A 23,657-nucleotide genomic window follows, 5' to 3' on the forward strand; every position below is an offset into this window, starting at 1 on the left:
ATCCTAGCAAGTTTAGAGTAACACAATTTACACAATGCCTCCACCCTATAATGAGGCTCCCAAATGTTTCAAAATACAGTAGTTCTATTTACACTCTGAAAAGCATTAAAGTGGCAATAAATCTTGTCATTTTGTTTTCTTCTACATCACTTAATTTAACTTTAAGCATTTTGCCTCCAATCCTCAAATCATGTTGGAAAAAATATAAAATTACTAACCCTAACCATACATATCAGGTTTGAGAATTCTTGTCAAACAAATATTTTCCAACTCTAATAATCTAATAATCTATCCATGAGTGCTAAGTGTAACTATCAAAAAAACAGCAATAAATCACTTCAAGTAGGCAAATGCTACCTTATAATTGGTTAACTGAACAATTTTTATTCTATTTTTAACTGTATTTACTAAATCAAGTGGCAACTAATTTTTAACTAAATTTCATATCAAACAATTCAATAATATATCACTTTTATGTAAATAAATCATATTCATCCATTTGAGTTTACTGTATACCCTAATTCTTGGGGAAAGGAGCATGATGCAATAACTTGAATTCCCTAAAGTTACACAAAAAATTGAACAGTGATTTACTTTTGATAGTAATACTAACAATGTCAAATCTCAGCAAAGCTGAAATTAGCTTCTTTTCTACATACTATCTACTTTTCCAGATTTAAAGAAATGCTTCAATTTGACAAAATACTGCAGAAGACTTATTTTTGAAACCATGAAGAAAAATTAAAATTCATAAAGATACTAAGAAAATTTTCATTTTATAAATACATTGGGCATAGAATATCTGCTAATATATTAATTTAAAAATATTTAAGCTAATTTTATACTTGGACTTCAAAGCATAAATTAAAGGGTTAATATTTAGTTTTATAATCAATAAAAAATTAGACTAGTTTTAGTTTTCATGTTGAGAAAACCCTTCATGTCTTAAATATTTTTAAATTTTCAAGTCTATATGCATGCAAAAGAACTGTTAAAAAAACATTTTCCTAGCTCTGGCCAGTATGGCTCAGTTGGTTGGAGCTTCACCCCATACACCAAAAGGTTGCAGGTTCTATCTCCCTTTCTCACTCTCTAAAAAACAATTTTTAAAAATGTCGTCAGGTGAGAGTAAATTTTTTTTAATTTTTCTAAAAAATTAGCCTTAACTGCTTTTAAGCCCTCTTGTTCTCTGTAATAAGAAATCTAACAAAATAAGAAATAAATGGCAAATATTACAATGTTGCCCTCTAAACTTGTTATTTCTACACTTGACATTGAAACAGACAATTAACAAACATTTTTGTCCACCTGCAATGATCTTTCAGGCATACAAAAGTGGAGTCAGTGATTTACAATAAAGAAAAATCATACCTACCAGACAACTTCTATTCTTTTTAAAAAGCTATTCATTTTAATGTTAAATAGTATGCAATATATAAGTCAAAATCACATTTATAAGTTCAGCTTTTAAGAAGATCGCAATTACTGACCTCGGCTTAAGTGAGAGAACGAGAGGTAGGACGGTTTTGTTAAATGTTTGTTCTATGAAAAGGGAAATTTTTTTTCCTCATGATGACTTTCACTACCATGTATAAATTTTTAACTTTACTTCAAATAAGTTTACCAAAAAGAAGCGTTAATGGTAATTTTTCATGTTAGAATGAAAGTTTTAAACACAAAACCAACAAAGGTAACAGTAAACTTTATGTGGGATTCTTCTTAAAATTATATTTTTCTATCCATGTCACAAATCAGACATACATATCAATTTCTAATAGTTAACTGGATTAGTTCTTCAAAAGTACAGAAATAAGATATGTTATTTTTAAAACTAACCAAAGATGAGCTCAAAAAGATATGAAACTGTTATTTTCTCTTTCTGTTTTGTTTGCTGATTTAAGGAGGTTATTATTCTACCAACTAGTACCCAACAGATGTTCAACCTATTATGAAAACTGAATTATTTACAATTAATGCTTTTAAAAACGATGGTATTCATAATAATTCCGTACTTTTCACTCATCCTAAGTCAAATTTTAGGTATGTGTTCTATTTTTTAATATCCCAAGTAAAATTATAGCAAAATCTCAGTTCTCTGGACATTAAAAATCAAATTCCTCATTAAAGAGAGATTACACTTACAAGTGAAAACCTAAATAAGTATTAAGAAAACAGGTGTTCAGTAGCATGTTGGTCAACATAAAAATTTCAAGATTACTTTCCAAAGTCAATAAAATTCTTGGTTTTATTACATTTTATGATTATACACTTAAGTAAGCTTTGTAATTCAATTAACACTTTAATTCCTACCATGTAGAAGGTATTATGGCAAATACTTATATTCATATGGAACAGAGTCATTACCCTCAGAGCTTAAAATCTAGAATCAAGCTAATAAAAAGTATAGCAATATTTATTTAAAAAGGCAGAACGTGATAAATGCTACAAAAGGAATGAGTTCTTAACAGACTTAAGACAAAAGAAATTGTTGGATTTAAAAACGTATAAATGAAAGCACTGCTGAGGGAAGCTGAAAAAAACTCTGGAAATGGTAAATTAATTGTTTTCTTTAGAAGAAAAGTAACACAGTAGTGAGAAGTTTACCCAGTAAGTTGAATTGGGGCCAAAAGACAGAAAGCCTTTAATGCCAGTTGAGAAATTTGAGCAGGAGAATAATACAGTGAAAAACGAGATACAAAAATAATAATAATAAACAGCAAAATGTAGAAAGAGTTGATTGGGTAAAACAGAAATGAAAAGCTGAGAAACCAAATTGTTGCTGGGTAGGACACAGAAGAAGGGAAGCTGTTGCCATCACCTGGATAGGTGATGAAAGGCCTGGTAGTAACTCTGCAAAGGAGCAGCATATAGACCTGACAGGCAATGTGAAGGCAGAATCCACATGGAATGCCGACTAGAGAGACAATGGGTATAAGAGATTAAAGAATTTAAAACGACAGCCATAAAAAGAACCATAAGAAACTAGATTATCCTCAATGCTCGAAGAACTTTTAGGTTATATTTTATATAAAGTACATGGATAAAAACGGCAAAATCAAGAATCCATTTCTGGCAGAGCAAAAATTCAAGTAAAATCAATAACATTATTCAAGAATGTTCCGCCCTGGTGAGTGTGGCTCAGTTGGTTGGAAACTAGACCCATAAACTAAAAGGTCACAGGTTTGATTACCAGTCAGGGAACATGGCTGGGTTGCAGATGCGCATGTGAGAGGCAACCAACCGATCAATGTTTCTTTCTCACATCAATGTTTCTCTCCCTCTCTCTCTCACTCCCTTCCCCTCTCTCTAAAGTCAATAAGCATGTCCTCAGGTGAGGATTTACAAAAAAATAAGAATGTTCTAGTTATCAGAAACTACTCAAAATGAAAATTTCAAATTTATGTTTTAAACTTAATTTTGCATATTGGTTTATTCATTTTCCATAAAATAGATATTTCCTTTTTTAGTAATTTTTTAATTATAAAAAATTATAAAGACTTCATTCCAAGATGGAGGCATAGACAGACACACTGCATCTCCCCCACACTAAGAAGGAATTTACAACCACTTCAAAACTAAAAAAACCCAGATCCAGAAAACCAAAATACATAAAAGTTCAATGAACACAGAAATAAAGAAGAAATATTCAGCCAGAAAGATAGGAGGGGGGGAATGGGGATGAAGAGAATGAGGTGCAAGGCTGGATCAGTGGCTGCAGGGGCAGTGCTTGGCTGTAGCAGCTGGCGGCAATGGCAGCAGTACAGGAACTGGAGCCATGGTGAAAAGTGCAGTCATACATTTTAAACTTGGGAATAAATCCCAGCATGAGACCAGACCACGAAACTCACAGTTCCAGTGCCAGGGAAAACAGCCACATTGCTTCTGACTGTAAAAACCAGACAGAGCTGGCGGGTAGGGTTGGTGCGGAGGAAGAAACTGCCCATCTCTCAACAGAGGCACCTTGTTTAATACGGGAAGAGGGAGAAGTGCCTGGGAAAGGGGTGAGTGCAGAGCAAGCAGCACTGTTCCCTCTTAAACCCTTCCCCCATATACAGTGCCACAATGTGGTGAAGTGGGTCACCAGCACTCATGAATAACTAAGGCTCTGCCCCTTACAGCTCTACGTAAGTCACAGAGGCAAACACAGAAAGCTGTCAAGATGAGGAGATAGAGAAGTATGACCCAAAAAGGAGGTGGAGGCAGATCAAGGTTCTAATGGGAGAACTGAGCGATGAGGAAATAGCCAACCTAACAGACACACAGTTTAAAGCACTGGTGATAAAGATGCCCACAGACTTGACAGAAAAGATCAAGCATGGCAGAGAAGAAATGAAGGCTATACTAAGTGAAATGAAGGAAAATTCACACGAAACAAGTGGTGAAGAAAAAGAAACCAGGGTTCAAATTAACGAATTGGAACACAACGAAGAAATAAACAGTTAACCAGTACAGAAGGAAGAAACAAGAATTGAAAAAAATGAGGAGCGGCTTAGAACCTCTGGGATAGATTTAAATGTGCCAATCTCTGAATCATAGGGGTGCTAGAAGGAGAAGAGAAAGAGCAAGAAATTGAACACTTATGTGAAAAAATAATAAAGGAAAACTTCTCTAATTTGGCAAAGGAAATAGACATACAAGTCCAGAAAGCACAGAGTCCCAAACAAGCTAGACCAGTGGTTCTCAATCTTCCTAATGCCGTGATCCTTTAATACAGTTCCTCATGTTGTGGTGACCCTCAACCATAAAATTATTTTTGTTGCTACTTCATAACTGTAATTTTGCTACTGTTATGAATCGTAATGTAAATGTCTGATGTGCAGGATGTATTTTCGTTGTTACAAATTGAACATAATTAAAGCATAGTGATTAATCACAAAAACAATATGTAATTATACATGTGTTTTCCAATGGTCTTAGGTGACCCCTGTGAAAGGGTCGTTCAACCCCCAAAGGGGTCGTGACCCACAGGTTGAGAACCTGTTAGACCCAAAGAGGACCACACCAAGGCACATCATAATTAAAATGTTACAGGTTAAGAATGAAGACAGAATCTTAAAAGCAGCAAGAGAAAAGAAGAGAGTTACCTACAAATGGGTACCTATAAGACTATCAGCTGATTTCTCAAAAGAAACTTTGTAGACAAGAAGGGACAGGCAAGAAATATTCAAAGTGATGAGAGGCAAGGACCTAAATGAAGGCTATTCTATCCAGCAAAGCTATCATTTAGAATGGAAGGGCACATAAAGTGATAAAGCGCTTCCCAGACAAGGTAAAGATAAAGGAGTACATCATCACCAAGCCATTATATAAAATGTTAAAGGGGCTTATTTAAGAAAAAGAAGATCAAAACTACAAACATTAAAATAACAACAAAATCACAACTATCAACGACAGAATCTAAAAAAAAAGAAACAAAAAACTAAGGAGACAACTAGAATAAGAACAAAATCATAGGTATGGGGAGCATATGGAGGGGTGTCAGCTGGTAGGAGGAAGGGGGAGAAGGAGAAAAATGTTGCAGGAATTAAGAAGCATAGTAGGAGGGTGCAGAATAAACAGGGGGATGTTAAGAATAGAACAGGAAAGGGTAAAGTCAAAGAACTTATATGCATGACTCATGGACATGAACTAAGGGGATGGGTGGGACTGCTGGAGGAAGGGTGGGTGCTGGGCAGAGGGGAGCAAAGGAAAAAGAAATCGGGACAATTGTAACAGCATAATCAAGAAACATACCAAAAATTATAAACACAATGGAAAAATACCAAGGTATATAAAGTAAAAAATATAAATATCATTCTTTGTTTTTCTCTAATAATTTATTACAAATATCCATTAAACTCATTACACACGTATGTATCTGTGATTTTAATAGCTGCATAAAAATAATTTTAAGATATTACAAAACCTAAAGCAATAGTTTAAAAAATAATATTGATAAAATATCAAATATCTAAACATTTTCTTATTAAAATAAGATACATTTCCAGATCATCTTGTTAAAGGAAAGAAAGGTAACCTGGAAAACTGTAAAACACATTACTTTTCTAACTGGTGAGAAAAAGCAAGAGAAAAAAAAGTAAAATATTGGAATTCCTGTCTTCCTTCCCACTAAGTAAGATGAGAAATAAAAAACTAAAGGAAACATTTGGAGCCTATTTTCTTTACACCTCAGAGATGGGTATTTATATGTACTCCTTCTGAATGTAAGCTCCCTATGGAACTGCCATGAACTCAACAAAAACTAAACATAAGATAAATAATAATAAATGTTGGGGAAAAAACAGAGCTCAGATCATATTACTGAAGAGAAAATATAAGGAAATAACTAAACCTAGAAAAGACAGAAAAAAGATCTAAAATACTCAGATGATTAGCTTGTAGAGAAATACAGAGAGAACACAGAACTGTGGGTTATAGTTCACAGAATAAAAGAAGGAATTTGAAGAATGACTCTTGACTTCTAGCAAGATGTAGGCCTAGATAGACACACTAGGTCTCCCTCCAAAACTAAGAAGGAAAACAACTACCTCAAAACTAAGACACAACCAGAAGTTTCAGAAAATCTAACTGCATGTAAGTGCAACAAAAAAAGATATAAAGAAACACTAATCCAGACAGGTAGGAGAGGCGGAGCGGGGGCAGAGAGGACGCGGTGTGGTGGCGGCAGCTGCAGGCCAATGGAAAGCACAGTCACATGTTTTAAAAAGTCGAAAGGGACACCTGGGGAGTGTTCCCAGCCCCACACCAGACCTCACAGCTCACCGTCCCGGCACTGGGGAAAATCAAGCCTCATTGCTTCTGACTGTGCGAAACAGTAGGGGTTGGAGCAGAAGAAGAACCTGCCGGTCTCTCAGCAGAGTCTGCTTGTTTAAAGGGCCCCTACGGTCCTAGAACATCTGCAGACCCATGCACTCCTGGAACAACGGCCAGGGCAACAGCTAGAGGAGCGCCAGTCCCATATGAAAGTGGAAGAAGTGCCTGGAAAAGGGGAAAGTGCTGAGCAAGCAGCATTGTTCCCTCTCTGACCCCTCCCTCACACACAGCTCCATGACGTGGTGAAATGGGTTACCCTCTACTGATGGGTACCTAAAGTTCCACCCCTTACAACATAATAGGAGCAACAGCTCTACCTAAGACACAGAGGCAAACAAACACAGGAGCTTGTCAAGATGAGGAGACAGAGAAGTATGGTCCAAAAGGAGGAACGGATCAAGGTTCCAGTGGGAGAACTAAGCAACGAGGAGACAGCTAGCCTAACATGTGAGGAGATAGAGAACCTAACAGAGACAGAATTCAAAACACTGGTGATAAAGATGCTCACAGGATTGACAGATATGCTTGAGTATGGCAAATGCATACAGGAAGAAGTGAAGGCTATGTTAAATGAAATGAAGGAAAATCCACACAAAACCAATGGTGACGGGAAGAAAATCGGGGATCAAATCAATGATTTGGAACATAAGATAGAAAAAAACAGTCAACCAACACAGAATGAGGAAACAAGAATTGAAAAGAATGAGGAGAGGCTTAGGAACCTCTGGCACAACTTTAAGCATACCAACATTCGAATCATAGGGGTGCCAGAAGGAGAAGAGAAAAGCAAGTAATTGAAACCTTATGTGAAAAAATAATGAAGAAAAACTTCCCAAATTTGGCGAAGGAAATAGACATACAAGTCCAGGAAGCACAGAGAGTCCCAAACAAGCTAGACCCAAGGAGGATCATACCAAGACACATCATCATGAAAATGCCAAAGGTGAAAGATAAAGAGAGAGTCTTAAGAGCAGCAAGAGAAAAGCAGAGAGTTTCCTACAAAGGGGTGCCTATAAGACTATCAGCTGATTTCTCAAAAGAAACGTTGCAAGCAAGAAGGGACTGGCAAGAAGTATTCAATGTGATGAAAAACAAGGACTTACAACCAAAATTACTCTATCCAGCAAAGCTATCATTTAGAATGAAAGGGCAGATGAAGTGCTTCCCAGACAAGGTAAAGCTAAAAGAGATCATCATCACCAAGCCATTATATGAAATGTTAAAGGGACTTATTTAAGAAAAAGAAGATCAAAACTATGAACACTAAAATAACAACAAACTCACAACTATCAAAAACTGAATCTAAAAAATAAAAAAAAATATCCAACTAAGTAAACCAGAATAGGAACAGAATCATAGATATGGGGATGATTTGGAGGGTTATCAGCTGGGAGGGGAAAGGGGGAGAAATGGAGAAATGGTGCAGGGGTTAAGAAGCATAATTAGTTGGTACAAATAGACAGGGGGAAGTTAAGAATAATATAGGAAAGGGTGAGGCCAAAGTATGTATATGCACAACCCATGGACATGAACTAAGGTCAGTGGGATTGCTGGGGGAAGGGGGTTCTTGGACAGAGGGGAGCTAAGGGGAAAAATATTGGGACCACCGTAACAACATAGTCAATAAAATATAATTTTTTAAAAATGACTATGAAAAGACACTCAACATCAGTAATCATCAGAGAAATACAAATTAAAAACCACAATGAGACATCACCTCACACCTGTCAGAATGTCTCTCATCAATAAATCTACAAACAAGTTTGGCAACGATTCGAAGCAAAGGGCACCTTTGTGCACTGTTGGTAGTAATGCAGACTGGTGCAGCCATTGTGGAAAACAATATGAAGTTCCTAAAAAATTAAAAATGGAACTGCCTTATCACCCAACAATTCCACTTCTGGAAATATATCCAAAGAAACCCAAAACACTGATTTGAAAGAATATATAAACCTCTACATCCATTGCAGTGTTATTCACAACAGCCAAGATTTGGAATCAGCCCAAGTGCCCATCAGTAGATGAGTGGATAAAAAAGCAGTGTTACATTTACACAGTGGACTACTATTTAGCCGTAAAAAAAAGGAAGTCATCTTTTGGAACAGCATGGATGGATCTAGTGAGTATTTTGCTAGGTGAAACAGACCCATCAGAGAAAAACAAATATGATTTCCCTTGTATGTGGAACTAGTGAACAATATAAACTAATGAAATAGAAACAAACTCATAGATATATCGAACAGATTGACGGTAGTCAGAGTGGAGAAGGGCTGGGGGCCTGGGTGAAAGAAGTGAAGGAATTAAGCAAAAACGCCAGAGGGAAAGAGGAGTGGGAGGAGGTGGAAGAGAACAAAGTGGATAAAATGGTGGCAAAAAAAATCTGACTTTGGGTGGTGACTGCATGATGCAGTGAGCACATGATGTGTTATAGAGTTGAATACTTGAAACCTGGATGTTTTTTTTAATCAATGTCACTGCAATAAATTATATAATTAATTAATCAATTAAGCATTTGAAAACAATTTTTAAATTAAAAAACAAAAGAAAGAAAGAAACCGCAGCCCTGGCTGGTAAGGCTCAGTTGATTGAGGGCCAGCCTGTGAACCAAAAGATTGCTGGTTCAATTCCCAGCCAGGCCACATGCCTGAGTTGTGGGCCCGGTCCCCAGTTTGGTATGCATGAGAGGCAACCATACATTGATGTTTCTCTCCATCCCTTCCCCTCTCTAAAAATAAATAAAAATCTGTAAAAAAAAAAAAAAAGTTAAAAAAAGAAAAAAGGAAAAGAAATTCCAGTCGACAGACTGGACAGATTAGTAATATATTAACATATATTGCACCATAAGAAGTAAAATATTAGAATATTACAACATTGGCATAGAGTGGTATTGAGAGGTAAAAACAAATGGGAAATTGGGCTCATCATGAATATGAAAGCTATTGCTTTATGAAGAATATTCATTTTTGCAGGAGAAAAGGAACTGAGCAAACAAACACAATAATATTTCTCTCCTTGCTCATGATAAAATAGCATGTAAGATAATCCTAAGCATCTACCCTTTTAATCACACACTTTTTACAAGTTGTATCCATGGCTTTCAAGCATGACAGCTTTGTACTTCCACCAACAAGTGAAAAAAAGTGCTGTCACTCCTGTCACTTGGACCAATATTGACTCCATACTACTAGCAAAACCTGAAGCGTCAAGATGAAGGAAGAGAGTGTAGTCTGTCTGGGGTCAACATCATTTTCTTGACCCTGCTTCCATGAAAGAGACATACCATATATTTCTGAAAAGAGTTACGTAAGGAAGACTACCAAAACATATCAGCAATTTTTTAGGATGAAAAGAAAAAGGAACAAGAGAATATAATAAGGTTATGGGGAACTGCTTTCTACTCTAGACAGTTATGGAATACAATACTAATAATAGATGCGAAATTAAAATTTTTTATTCAATATAAAAATTTTTAATGTTAATGCAGCCATTAATATTACACATAATCCATATGTCATACACTGTATATTGGGTGGCATATTGTATATTGATCGAGTAGAGGAGAACAAGATACATACTTCACTCTAATATTGTTAATGCCTTAGGACATGTTGAAATGAAAATTTCAAGTATACAGTCAACACTTTAAAAAATTTTCTTTCCCAATTCTAAAAAACTGTAGTGTTTCTTTTATTGTTGACATTTTTCTAACTGTCACTTCTTATAAGCAACAAAATGCCAGCACATTTAGCTGTCAACTTTTTAAAACCATTTTCAACCCATAAATAAGTCTATAATACTAATGTAATTAGTATTTTGATAATGCTTCCCCCAAAGAGCCTGATACATACTAACCATTGGTAAATATTAGTTAAAATTGAAATGAACAATTTTTAAACTTCTGATGGACCCTACTATTTCCTTTTTAGGGGAATAGTTCTCAAAATGTACCCCACCTATATTAGAATCCTCTATGGTGCCTGTTTGAAATTCCAGTATCTGGGCCCCATCTTAGAATTAATGAATCAGAATCTCTGAAGTTATAGCCCTGAGTAATAGTTTTAATAAGTACTCTCTGGTGATGTGTGTGCAAAAACTTAAGAATCACTACTTTATATACTATAAAAGAGACTATGTATCAAAGAGACAGACATTCAAATAATTAATAAATGAAAAGATATAAAAATCAGCTCTGAACTCAATTCAGGCTGTAGTGCCTTCTTGAAGACAAAAATTTTAAGCTTAGTTCCTTTTAACTAATAAAATTTTAGTTGGATTGTATGTACTATGTAATCCAGAAGGACATACATTGGCTTTCTAAGGACTAAAATTTTAGTTTTTTAAAAGATGTTATCTAGGTAAAAAGTTTCCTTTAAAAATCATATACTCAGAAGACAAAAAGGTACCAAACATGACCCTATACTATAAGGCAGCAGTTCTCAACCTGTGGGTTGCGACCCCTTTGGGGGTCGAATGACCCTTTCACAGAGGTCGCCTAAGACCACCGGAAAACACATATATAATTACATATTGTTTTTGTGATTAATCACTATGCTTTAATTATGTTCAATCTGTAACAATGAAAATACATCTTGCATATCAGATATTTACATTACGATTGATAACAGTAGCAAAATTACAGTTATGAAGTAGCAACAAAAATAATTTTATGGTTGAGGGTCACCATAACATGAGGAACTGTATTAAAGGGCCACAGCATTAGGAAGGTTGAGAACCGCTGCTACAAGGTATTAGTATTTACTTTAACTTCATTCAACCAATATACTCAGTTAATTATAAAACTGCATGACTTATTCTGACCAAAAGGTAAGTACAATATTTCTACATTTTGCTCATTTCAATGTAAAACTTTTATTAAAGCATAATACCATACATAGAGGATAAGAAATACTTCTAGAATAAATAGTCGCTGAAAATGCTAAACAGATGTCACTAAAGTTAGGTACAGGTAACCCCCGTATAACACAGTTGTTAGGTTCCTAACAAATGCTGTGTTATGCGAATCCATGTTATACAAAACAAAAAACTAGTACAAAAAAGGGGATTAGGTTTTAAAAATTAAAAAATAATACTATTATATTTTTATAATTAAGAGGAATATCTTTATTCAAGCATTTTCATCAAAAGTATTACATATTAATATGAATTAAGTAATGTTTTCTTCATCATCACTAAGTTCCATTAACCAACTGCATTTTCTTTTTGACAAGACAGCCTCATCCTCTGAATTTTCTTCAGCATTACCTTGATTTCTATGCTCTACCTTTTGCAAAAAAACTGTTATTTTAGATTGCTTGCTCTTAACTGAGAGATATTTATAAATTTTGTTATATGGTGCTAAGCACTTTCAAAGTTCTCTCTTAAACTTTGTGCTCCTTTGAGTGCAAGGATCTCCATTTAAGAAATATGACTCTTAACTGTTCAGTTAAGTTTAGGCCTTTCTTTATGCTTTTTAAAGTAAACTGATACAATGTATGCACTCGAACGAAAAAATTTTAAATGAGTTATCTTTTGCTCTAAAACACATTCAGTATTGTACATGGATTTCCCTCATTTCGTGTTATACGGGAGTTTTCCCCAATTCTCTAACCATGTTAGAGCGAAACTGTGTTATAGAAGTACCGTGTTATACGGGGGATACCTGTAAATGGTTTGAGTCACACATTTCTCCTTTGTTATTGTAATTTCCTTTGTACCATCAACACAATTTAGAGAATATTCAGGTACTCTTAATAATTTATGACAACTTTAATTTCCTATTCTGTTATATAACAGTTTAAGTAACAGTGGTATTCAATAAATACTTCAAATGATACTGAGGAAACACCACCTGGAAACATTTCTTATTAACCCACTCTCTGAGAATTCTTTCCAACAATCCTGATATCATCATCTTTGGTTATAACTCTTGCTTTTTAGCATTTTCAGTCATTGAATCATATAGCCAAGCTATAACAAGCTAGTATTATTGAACATGGGCTGCTAGGGAATACATTTTAAATATATAAAAACAACAGTTAGTGATTGGATATAGCCACCTTCCAGAAAAAATTTGCCAAATAATATATATCAGAAAAACAATGACTTTGGTACAGGGCTTCTTGGGGTCTCATAAATCCCATGAAATTGTGTGTAAAATTTCATGGGTATGTGTGTGTTTTTTTACTCTGGAGCAAACATCTATAGATCAGTAAGAGCCTCAAAAGAGTGTGTAACCCAAAACTAAAACAAAAACTATTCTTAGTGTTAAGAAAATAAGAAAGCAAAATTGGTAAATGTTACATATAATTTTATTTATTCATATTTTGTCTTATTCAAAAGACAACTTTTAAATAAATTTTAGATACACTGAAATGAGAAAATAAGTAATAAAATCAGAACAAGAAGGATGAAAAGAATGAAAAATTAAAATTAACCCTTGTATGAAAGGAAAATGCAAAATGCTTATCATTAAGTCCTACGTTCTTGCCAAAGGTAAGTCAAAACTGTCCCTATGTTTTCAATTATGTCATATAAAGAGAGAAAGGGGGCTGGTTACAGGACTCTTAGTATCAACAAAATAAAAATCATCTAGCTTTTCAGAAGTCCAAACTTTCCTTAACACTGAAACTAGAGACTATCGTCTTTTATGTGTCTTCTTAGAAAGCATAGAATGTGTAAACAATGTTTCTACAACAACTTGTTTCTTATGTACAAAAGGGCCAAATCAACCTTACAGAAAAAGCAACAAGAAATCTTTATAGAGTTATAACTTTCCTCGCTGTATAATTACAACAAACTAAAGGGAAATTAATTTTAAAAAATTTTATGGGAATGAATATTATAATGTCCAGGTACAAAACCCTATTCTAGTTTAATTCAAGGATAGATTCTACAATAGTAAAGCAGTGGATCTCAACCATTCTCTACACATCTAAGGGGTTGATCAGCCCTTTGGAGGACAGATGTGACACTTCTAACTGAAGACAGGTGTTCTTAAAAACAAACAAAAAAAGGCCCCCAGGTAATTCTAATATTCTTAACTCATCTCCTCCCCACATTTCCCAATATTCAGATCACTATTCAAGAGAAATGGATGGTCTAATTAGCCTTCAGAAAATCTTCAATAGTATTCTCTCCACAAAATTCTGAAAAAATTATTGGCAGGTAAATGGTTAAGTAGAAAACCATAAACTTGAATAGCCACCTGAGCTAAGGGAAAGACTAACATTCACAAATCAACACTCCACTCTGCACAAAGGTGGCTGTTAGCAAGTTCTAAAATGACAAGTTAAAGCCTGAGTTTTCGTCAAACAATTTTATGATAATCTACTTTACCTGAAATTTCTGATCCTCATTAAAACATCTTGCTAGCAATGATTCAAAGATGTATTTAGTTCTTACAACAGTAAGAACTAAAAAAAGAACTGTGCTTTCAACTACATTGTAAAGGACACCATATAAATATTTTATCACTGTTGTTAAGTACAAAAGAGATACAAGAAGTTTTTACTTTTAAATATAGTATTCTATCAGTACCACTTACATTAACAAATAAGCTTACTAGTTCTATAACACATAAATGTTTCTAAAAACTTAATGAATAACATATGTCACAGGATCTAGTACACAAAACATCCAGATGAAACAGTCAAGTAGCAATAATCATAAAATCCTAGTGACTATCATAAACAAGTCTGTTATCTTGTAAGCGTTGTAAAATATCATAAAAGCACTTTTAAATAGCCCCTTAAAATAGCACTTAGCCCTCACCTGCCCAAATTTGAACATTTCATAAAAGGTTTGGGTTGTATGCACTTACAGGAGTGGTGGCAATAAGACAAATATGTCAATATCAATATCACAAGGCAAAATGTAACTGCAATAAAAATAAAAAAGAGTGCAAATGAAGAGCAACCTGGAAAAGCTGCAGAAAGAAAACGACATCAGAAAGTTTAACGGAGGGATGAGACAGGCTGATGGCACCTAGGCAACAACAGCATATTAGGCAGGGACACAAGCATGAGCGATTACACAAAAGCAAGGAAACAAAGTCTCCAGACAAGGGAACAATTCAATTTGGCTGGTGCACAGACTATGAATATGGCTGCAAGGAGAGATAAAGCTGTAAAACAGGTTATAATCCTGTTCTGTCAGGGAAAAAAATGTAAACCCAAAACTCAGCGAAAGTCTTTCTAGATTTGAGGATATCTAAAATATTTATACTTACACTTCATTTCTATAATCATAGTTTGACCCCTAATACCTAGACCACTTAATCTCTCACAATTTCCATTGTCCACTTCCTAAAGTACAGTTCCACTCATTTTCATCCTTTGATGACAGCATATCTTCCATCAGTTACTTTTCATTGAGACAAAATAAAACATAATATTTAATAGTCTTAGGTATAAGACATGGGTTCTGAGAATCCAGGCCTTGTTTTAGCAAATCCCCACAGAAACTGCTGTTGTCAGGGACTGCCTAACCCCCAATAAATCTGCTACCCCTGGTACCAGTGACTGCCTCTGTCCTTCAAAGCTATCCTTATCGCAGACAGGACTTTAGCAACTTCTTTGTTCTCAGAATCAATTCCTGCTTCTCCATCTGAGCCACCTGCAGAAAGTCCCTTTAACTCCTGCCCCTAGCTGTCCTAGACTCAGGCCAATATCAGGAGATGGCAACTGTCCAATCACCAACCTCCTGGCTGTAAAAGGGGGCAACTTAGCCTATCCTGTACTGCTTATGCATTCCAGCTTCAGAACTTAAAAATGCACTCCGTTCTGATCCTAGCTGCCGGTGTCTGCCCCAACCCCAGCTCGCCTTCTTACATACTCAGTAAACCTTGTTCAACATTTAGCTGCTAGCCTTCTCTACCTCACTGGAGCCCCCAAAACCTAACAAATAGAAAGTAATTAAAATCCAAATAGCAGTAGTAGTAACACCTCCATGCTCCATGTTTTTCAAATGTAGAATTCGAGATAACCCACAAGTTTCACAAAAACGCAGCCTTGAATAAAATGCACATGTCTAATTCTATTTTCTTATTAAAAAGTTTTTTAAAAAAATGCTGGAAAATTTTAGCTGTAAATAGTAAGTAAAAAATAACTAAATGCAACAGCTTAGCCACAGATTAAAAAAAAAAAAAAAAAGAATTGACAACTGAGATATAATAAAAACCCAATAAAAAACTCAAGGAAATGAAGAGATGTATTATGCAATAATGGGATATGTCAAATGTGAGGTGAAGTGGTAGATTATTCATTAAGGGGTATTGCAGAAATAACTAAACGTTGGCAAAGTCAGCTGCTCACATCCAGGAAGCACAGTACATATAATATTTCATGTGAAAGTGAATGGCACTGCTTGGTGTTGTGAAATGTGTGATTATATGTGTTCAAATTATACCAAAATAAACTGCAGATGGACAAAAATAAAAACATAAAAATATTTTAAAAGTAGGTAGGTGAATACTTTTATAGTATTGTGGTGAGGAACCAAAGTAATCCATTAAGTAAAAAGATTAACAAGTATTACTATAAGACTTTTAAAAGTATACATAAAAATCAAATGATAAGATAAAACAAACTAGGAAACAAACTTACAGCCTATATAGTAATGCAAATGCACCTCCATTATGTAAAAAATATTTACAAACCAACACAGCAATAAAAACGGCTCCCCAATAAAAAACAAATGACAAACATAAAACTGTTCAACCACAGTCACTAAAAACAAATGCAAATTAGAATAAGTTATAAAACAAATTAATATGTCATTTTTTACAAAATATGATCGGCAAATAGTTTTTAAACACGAATGTCTACTTCTTATCACTAAGTTGCAGGTATGCTTTCGTATCAGTACTGGAAATAAATTTCATTTTGAAATATTAAGCAAAATTTTAAACATAACCTTTGACCAAGAAATTCAATATCCCAAATTTATCCTAAGAAAATAATAAACAATTTTGCAAAAATGTGTATTCAAGCATCAAAGAATAGTTATAATAGTAAATAATATACATATCAGGTAATAAATTACAAGAAAATTTTCAACTGAATATTATCTAGCCATTAAAGTGATACAGATTTATTAACATGGAAAGATGTCCATAATGTAAAGTTAAGAACAAAATAATGTGAATAATAGAGTAATATATAGGCAAATAGTTGGGAGGTTAGTTTCCCAAAATGAATATCTAGGTGATATCTACCTACATTTTCTAGTTCTTAGCAATTAACGTAATCTAAAATTTCTAGTTTCACAATGAACATATTAGTATAACTTTACAAATTAAAGAAATTATTTTATTAAACCACTGATAGTAGTCTGACGGCAGTACCTAATTTTTAAAATAACACAGAATTGACCTGATAATTCTAAACCTATTTATCAAAAAAATAAAAAGATACAGCCCTGACCAGTGTGGCTCAGTTGGTTGGGTGTCATCCAGCAAAGAGAAAGGGTGCCGGTTTGATTCCCAGTCAGGGCACATGCCTGGGTTGCATGTTTGGTCCTGGGTCAGGGAACATGCAGAAGGCAACCAGTTGATGTTTCTTTCTCACATCAATGCTTCTCTCCCTCTTTTTCTCCCTCCCTTCCTCTCTCTCTAAAAATAAATAAATAAAATCTTTTTTTTTTAAAGATACAGTATATGGCAATCCTTATCAAAATTCCTTCCTCAGTTGCATTTAGAATCGTAATAATAGTCACCAAACATAAGTGTAAAATCATATTATTAAATGAACCTTATACACGTCAAATTGAGACTTTAAAAGTCAAATTAATTGGACCCTGGCCGGGTAGCTCAGTTGGATAGAGCATCACCCTGATATGCCAAGGTTGTGGTTTAGAATCCCAGTGAGGGCATTTACAACAATCAATTAATGAATCCATAAATAACTCTCTCTGTCTCTCTCTCTCCTCCTCCCTCCTTCCCTCTTCTCTTTCTCTTACTCTATGTCCTTTCTTCTCTTTCTCTAAAATCAATTTTAAAAATGCTTAAGTCAAATTAACTGATCACTTTCAAATTAATATTTAAAAGAGACATTTTCCTCACAAAAGTACTATCCAGATTGAGACTGATTTGTCAATATCCACCTCTTGTTTTTCCTCTTTAGTTTAATATTGTCTCTATTTATGTGCATACTTTATAAAACACTCATCCCTCTGCCATATTTTGCAGAGATTTAAAAAAATAAAAATATATTAGTTATGTAAATTTTTGGTTTATTTTAAACCAAAAGTAATAAATAGCATTTTTTCTCATTTCTTCCTTCTGCTTTCAAAACTATGTGCTTTCTCCAAAGTTAAAATTTTAAATACATGAAATATGACATCTTCACTTAAATATCCTGGATAACTCCATAAATACAGTCCATTCATTGTGATTTCTCCAGCCTTTGGAATGTTACTTGAAAAGTTTTCCTCTGTTATATTTTAATTAGGCCAAGCTATTAAAACTACAGGGGTAAAAATTTATTAAGCTGTACATTTACAGTATGTGCAATTTTTGTATTTCAATAAATGTTAAAACCAAAACTTCAGGGGCTATTTAAATGATGCCTGCTTTTGTCCTTAAATGTTCTCTAGAATACATTTAAATAACCAGAAGCAAATACAAACCCTTGACTAAGATGTATTTTTATTTTCTTGGAATAGTCAAAAGAAACTCATTTAAATCCCAATCCAATCTCATATCTCAGCTGAGGTAAATGTTGGTTCAGAAGAAAAATGCAAGCAGCATCAATGAAGACAGAGGCACCATTAACATTTTTCTTTTTATTATTGATTTGAGAGAGAGAGAGAGAGAGAGAGAGAGAGAGAGAGAGAGAGAGAGAGAAAGAGAGTGAAACACTGATTTGTTGATCTACTTATTTATGCATTCATTGGTTACTTCTGGCATATGCCCTGATGGGAGATCAAACCCACAACCTTGGCATATTGAAACAAAACTAGAACCAAATGATACCCATCCAAGGCAAAAAAATTTTTTTTCTAATTTAATATGTTATATAGGTCATTCATTTCAACTCTGACAAATAATATTGTTATAGACCTTACCCCAAATTTACAAAAGTCCCAATTCATGTAATACTTGCATCTCACAGAACTTGATTCTCATTAGCACCTTTCTACCAGAGTACAAGTAGAGGAAATAAATAAGTACAAGTTGGGGTCCTCTCCTGAGCATGTTACTTAATGTCATCCAGACTCTGCTTTCTCATCTGTAAAATGATAACATATACCTCAGGGGGCTATTGTGAAGCTTCAATTAGGTAAAACAACTTGCCACACAGCAATAAATGGCAGCTTTTATCATTTTCCTGATATTTCATTTTAAAAATATTAACAAATGTATTTTCAATTAAATTATGTAATTGAATCACTATGGGTTGGTTACTCTAATTCCTCAAAAACGTACAAGTCTTACCTGTTTCAGTAGGAATTTGAGACTTGATATTTACTTTTCTTAAATGTTTTTTAGTCCCCTCCAGTGCCCATCTTTAACTTGAAAATCTTTATAGTAATATTTCAATGTTTTGTTAACAGAAAAAAATGCACGAGACATGTACATTATGTGATTTTTGAAAATCATTAACATTTTGCACAAGAGTAGAACACATTACCACAAATCATGATGTATAACCAATGTGACCTTCAAAATATCATACATATTCATTCTTAACTTATATTTCTAAAGAAAGAAGGATAAAAGGAAAGCATTATTTGGGGAATCTATTATATGCTAGGCAAGGTCAAAGGCAATCTATAAACCTGGTCTCATTAAATCTACCCAACAGCCCTTGGAAATCTGAGACAGAAGTTACCCTGTTATATTTAGAATAAAGGTTTAGATGGTTTCAAAGTCTATGCTCTCCTTTCTCTTCATTACAAAGTACATAACAGAAACAATTATGATATTTTGTTATAATCTTATGATGTTTTTAAGTCTCTAAAGTGTTAGTAAAGTGAATATTATTTTGATAAAAGAAAGTTTATGAATACTGTGTTGTTCTGGTTGTTACATTAAAATAACTAGCCTCCATGTGCCATTCAACAAGATTTATTCATAATCATTTACTCTCAGTAGTATTTCCAACTACCTTTTATTCAGTTTTTATTTTTGTTGCCACAGTTTAACTCACTCTAAAATATCAATTTTATTATTAGTTTTAGGTGAAATGTCTCTTTCAAGTAAGATATTCTTAAGAATCCCCAAACCTTATTCTTAAAAAATAACAATAAACAAATTACCTTCTCTCTACCCTCTAGCCTCTATCCAACAGCTACCACAACTAAGTATTTATGGAGAAAACCAAGCAGAGGTTACTTCTATCCTTTATCTTCCAAAGAGGAGACCATCATCTTGGGTAGCCTTCCTCCTTAAAGAGTAACTGGATCAAGCTGTAGGATCTAGGCCATCAGGCAGCACTAAAACACTATTTTTACCCACCAACACTCTTAGTCTATTTATCTGTTAATTACATATTTTAACCATTCATGCTCTCTCCACTCTTTCCCAAGATGTAATCCTTCCGAAAGTCTCTTCTCAAGTGAAGGACTGGATCCTACAACGGCCTCAATCAATGAATGATACAACATCTTCCAAGATATAATGTTACTTCCATTTTCAAATTTACTCTCAATGAAATAAAATTAAGGGAATTAAGTTAGGTAACTCACTGTAAAGAACCAGGATTCCTCAGAACACAATTTGGAACAACATGATTTTGAACTACTAACCTTAACAGGATGTTTGATAGAAAATTTCCTCCTCATTGTATTGAGATCCTGGCTAAATATTCTCCTCTGTTAGAAATTAAGTAACTATGACTCATATACTAGAGTACACCACATGCCTGTAACCAGATCTGGATTAACATTCTACTAGTGTTCTGAAGATCATAAACAGACTTTATTAATTTATATAACTCTAAAGCAGTCTCAGAGATGAACACATAGTAGAGTTTTAAAGCATATCTGAGCACAGAATTAAGTATGTAAATCAGGTTAGAATAAAAAGCAGTTTTCTTTAACTCCAAAATTACTTACCTGAATTATTTACCTCTAAGATCTGTTAATGTGGCCTGAGGTCATTATTTATTTCTTATAAGCAACAAAGAAAATAAAATATATCATCTGCAGTAATAACAGAAGAGTATATAGGATATTTTATAAGCATTATCTCCTTACAGTTGTTTACTTTAGAATCATCAGTTAACATTTTGTATCTGTGTATAAGAAATGTATCTAGTTCTCCTGCCAATTTCATTTAAGTGAACAGAACATTTAGATAAAATGGTAATAAGATCGAAGAGTGCAAGACACATCATCCAGAATCTTAGAATCCCCATATTAAATATATCCGAAGACTAAAGAAAAGGTGTTGTTGCATTAAACTACTTTAGGCAAAGAGAAATAATAACTTCTATGAGCATAGTTTTTCTGCTGCTCTTGTAAGCAAAGATTTGCCTTAGAAAATAGATTATTTGCAAAAATGATCCCAAGAAACTGATTTCTGACTTTAAGTAAAAATTTCCATAAAACATGTCATCTTTTTTTGAAATGTATATTTTTTAATTTTTTAAATTTATTTATTGAATTTATTAGAGTGGAATTGGTTAATAAAATTACATAGGTTTCAGGTGTACAGTTCTATAATACACCATCTGTATATTGTACTGTGTTCACCACCCCAAGTCGTCTCTTTCCATCACCTTTTATCCCCCTTTTACTCTCTTCTACTTCCTCCCCACCCCTTTTCTCTCTGATAATTACCAATCTCTTGTCTGTCATCTTTTCAAGACAAAGTAATAAACTTTTAATAGTAGTAGGCTCCAAAAGGCAAAGTAATGATAAAATGATTTGGCAACTTTATTGTCCTAAATTTGTATTTACTTAGACTCTATGAAACATTCTTGTTTCCATTTGTTCTTTGGAAACACAGAGATTTCATATACATAAAATTTAAGTCTGCATTTAACATGACCTCTAATTGTATTTAAAAACTGAAAGTATGAATTCTCAATCTACATAGATTTTTATCAGAGGCAGAAAATGGGGACTTCTGTAACAGTCTCAACAATAAAAGTAAGATTTAAAAATTTTACAATGCTTATTCAATTTTATGTACTTTTAGAATATATGAGAAACAACCAAAAACAAATTAAGTTAGTCTTATGTTCACTGATGGCAGAATAAATTGGTCAGTTGTGGTTTCCTGAAGCTCTTTTTTTGTTTTTTTTCTTTTTGGTTGAGAGAAAGAGAGAAACATCTGTTTGTTGCTCCACTTATTGATGCATTCATTGGTTGATTCTTGTATGAGTCCTGACCAGGGATCAAAGCTGCAACTTTGGCTTATCAGGACTACTCACTAACCAACTGATCTACCCAGCCAGAGCCTAGGAAATAATTTCTAAATCTAGATAAATCATTTTTTAAAACACACTATTTGAAGGCACTGGAAAGTTACCAAAGTTAGAAATAGATCACAAAGGAAGGTTTACCTTTGAAATATACAAACTGCAATGGGTAAGAATTACAAGTCTTGGCTTGTTGCCTGAGTACATTCACCACCACCACTCCTACCAACGACCCCATTCAATACCCACAGCTCTTGCAGCAGAAAAATAAGAGTCTTATAGATCAGTGTGACAGCAGAGAATAGAAGTCAGGACACATAGGTTAGCTATAAATTCAGGGGGAGAAATCCTAAAAACAACAGCTACAGAAGGAGAAAAACCCAAATCCCTGGTTTATCATTAAAATTCACATGCAGTATGGGAGATATGAAGGGATTCAGAGTAAAGCAAGCAAAAATCAGATAGGAGTATGTCCTTGAAAGATTGGTAGGATATGTATGTTTACAGCTTTTTTTGGACTAATGGAATTCCCCAAGCAGTGCGTAGTTCAAACAGCAGAAAGCTAGAGTCTTACTAACCTGAGGTGTTAGAGGACAGGGCTCACAGCTGAGAAAGCAGCTGCAAATTTAGGGAGGAAACGTTCAAAGAAAGAAAAAGATGCACTGAGAGGTGAGACCCATAATCTTAATATCAATTTAGTGACAACTAACTAGAGGTACAGGGGAGATGATTCAGGCATTAACTGACAAAAGCAATAGCTATAAGCTGAAAAAATTGAGCAGAGACAAAGACTACACAGCACAGGGAAAAAAATGTGTACTTTGAGACCAGTCAAGTTATCTGCCACTAGAACAAAAAAGCAATACTTGCACAACATAACAGAATCTAGAATGACTAAAATGTAATGCAAGCAAACAACCAGAAATCCAGACAAAATAAAAATACACGAAAGTATTTGATTAACACAAAATAAAGTACAAAATTCCAACAAAGAGAAGCCCAGGACCAAATAGCTTCACTGGTGAATTTTTCTACCAAACATTTAAAAAAGAAGTAATATTAAAATTTATCACTCTTCCAAAAAAATGAAGGGGAGGTAACACTTCCTATCTCATTCTATTAGGTCGGAATTACCCTGATACCAAAGCCAGACAAAGACACATTACAAGAAAAGAAAACTACAGGCTAGTGTCCATTATAAATATAGATGCGAAAATCCTCAACAATATATTAATAGCAAACTGAATCTGTTACAGAAACAGGGGAGTCCAAAAACAAACCCCAGAGTTTGTGGCTGGGCGATAGGGAAAAGGAAGCAGCTTTCAGGATGCCCTTGCATGCCTGGGGCTAGTGGCTGGAAACATTGTTGCACAAAGATCCGCTTTACTTCCAAGGCTCAGGAAGATGGGAGGGACCTTGGACTGTGGGGTGGTACAGAAGGAGCCTACAGAGCCTGCGTAGGGTTCTGTGAATGGTCAG

At 34.3% G+C, this 23,657-nt stretch overlaps 1 protein-coding gene across 2 annotated transcripts in view; it reads right to left on the reverse strand.

The window, feature by feature from the left end:
- Positions 1–23,657, reverse strand: part of COG5 (component of oligomeric golgi complex 5) — a 393,705-nt gene that overhangs the window by 302,924 nt on the left and 67,124 nt on the right. The gene's annotated exons all lie outside the window — the stretch shown is intronic.

This window comes from Furipterus horrens, unplaced genomic scaffold (genome assembly GCF_987537825.1).
Source record: "Furipterus horrens unplaced genomic scaffold, mFurHor1.1.pri manual_scaffold_9, whole genome shotgun sequence".
NCBI classification, from domain to species: domain Eukaryota; kingdom Metazoa; phylum Chordata; class Mammalia; order Chiroptera; family Furipteridae; genus Furipterus; species Furipterus horrens.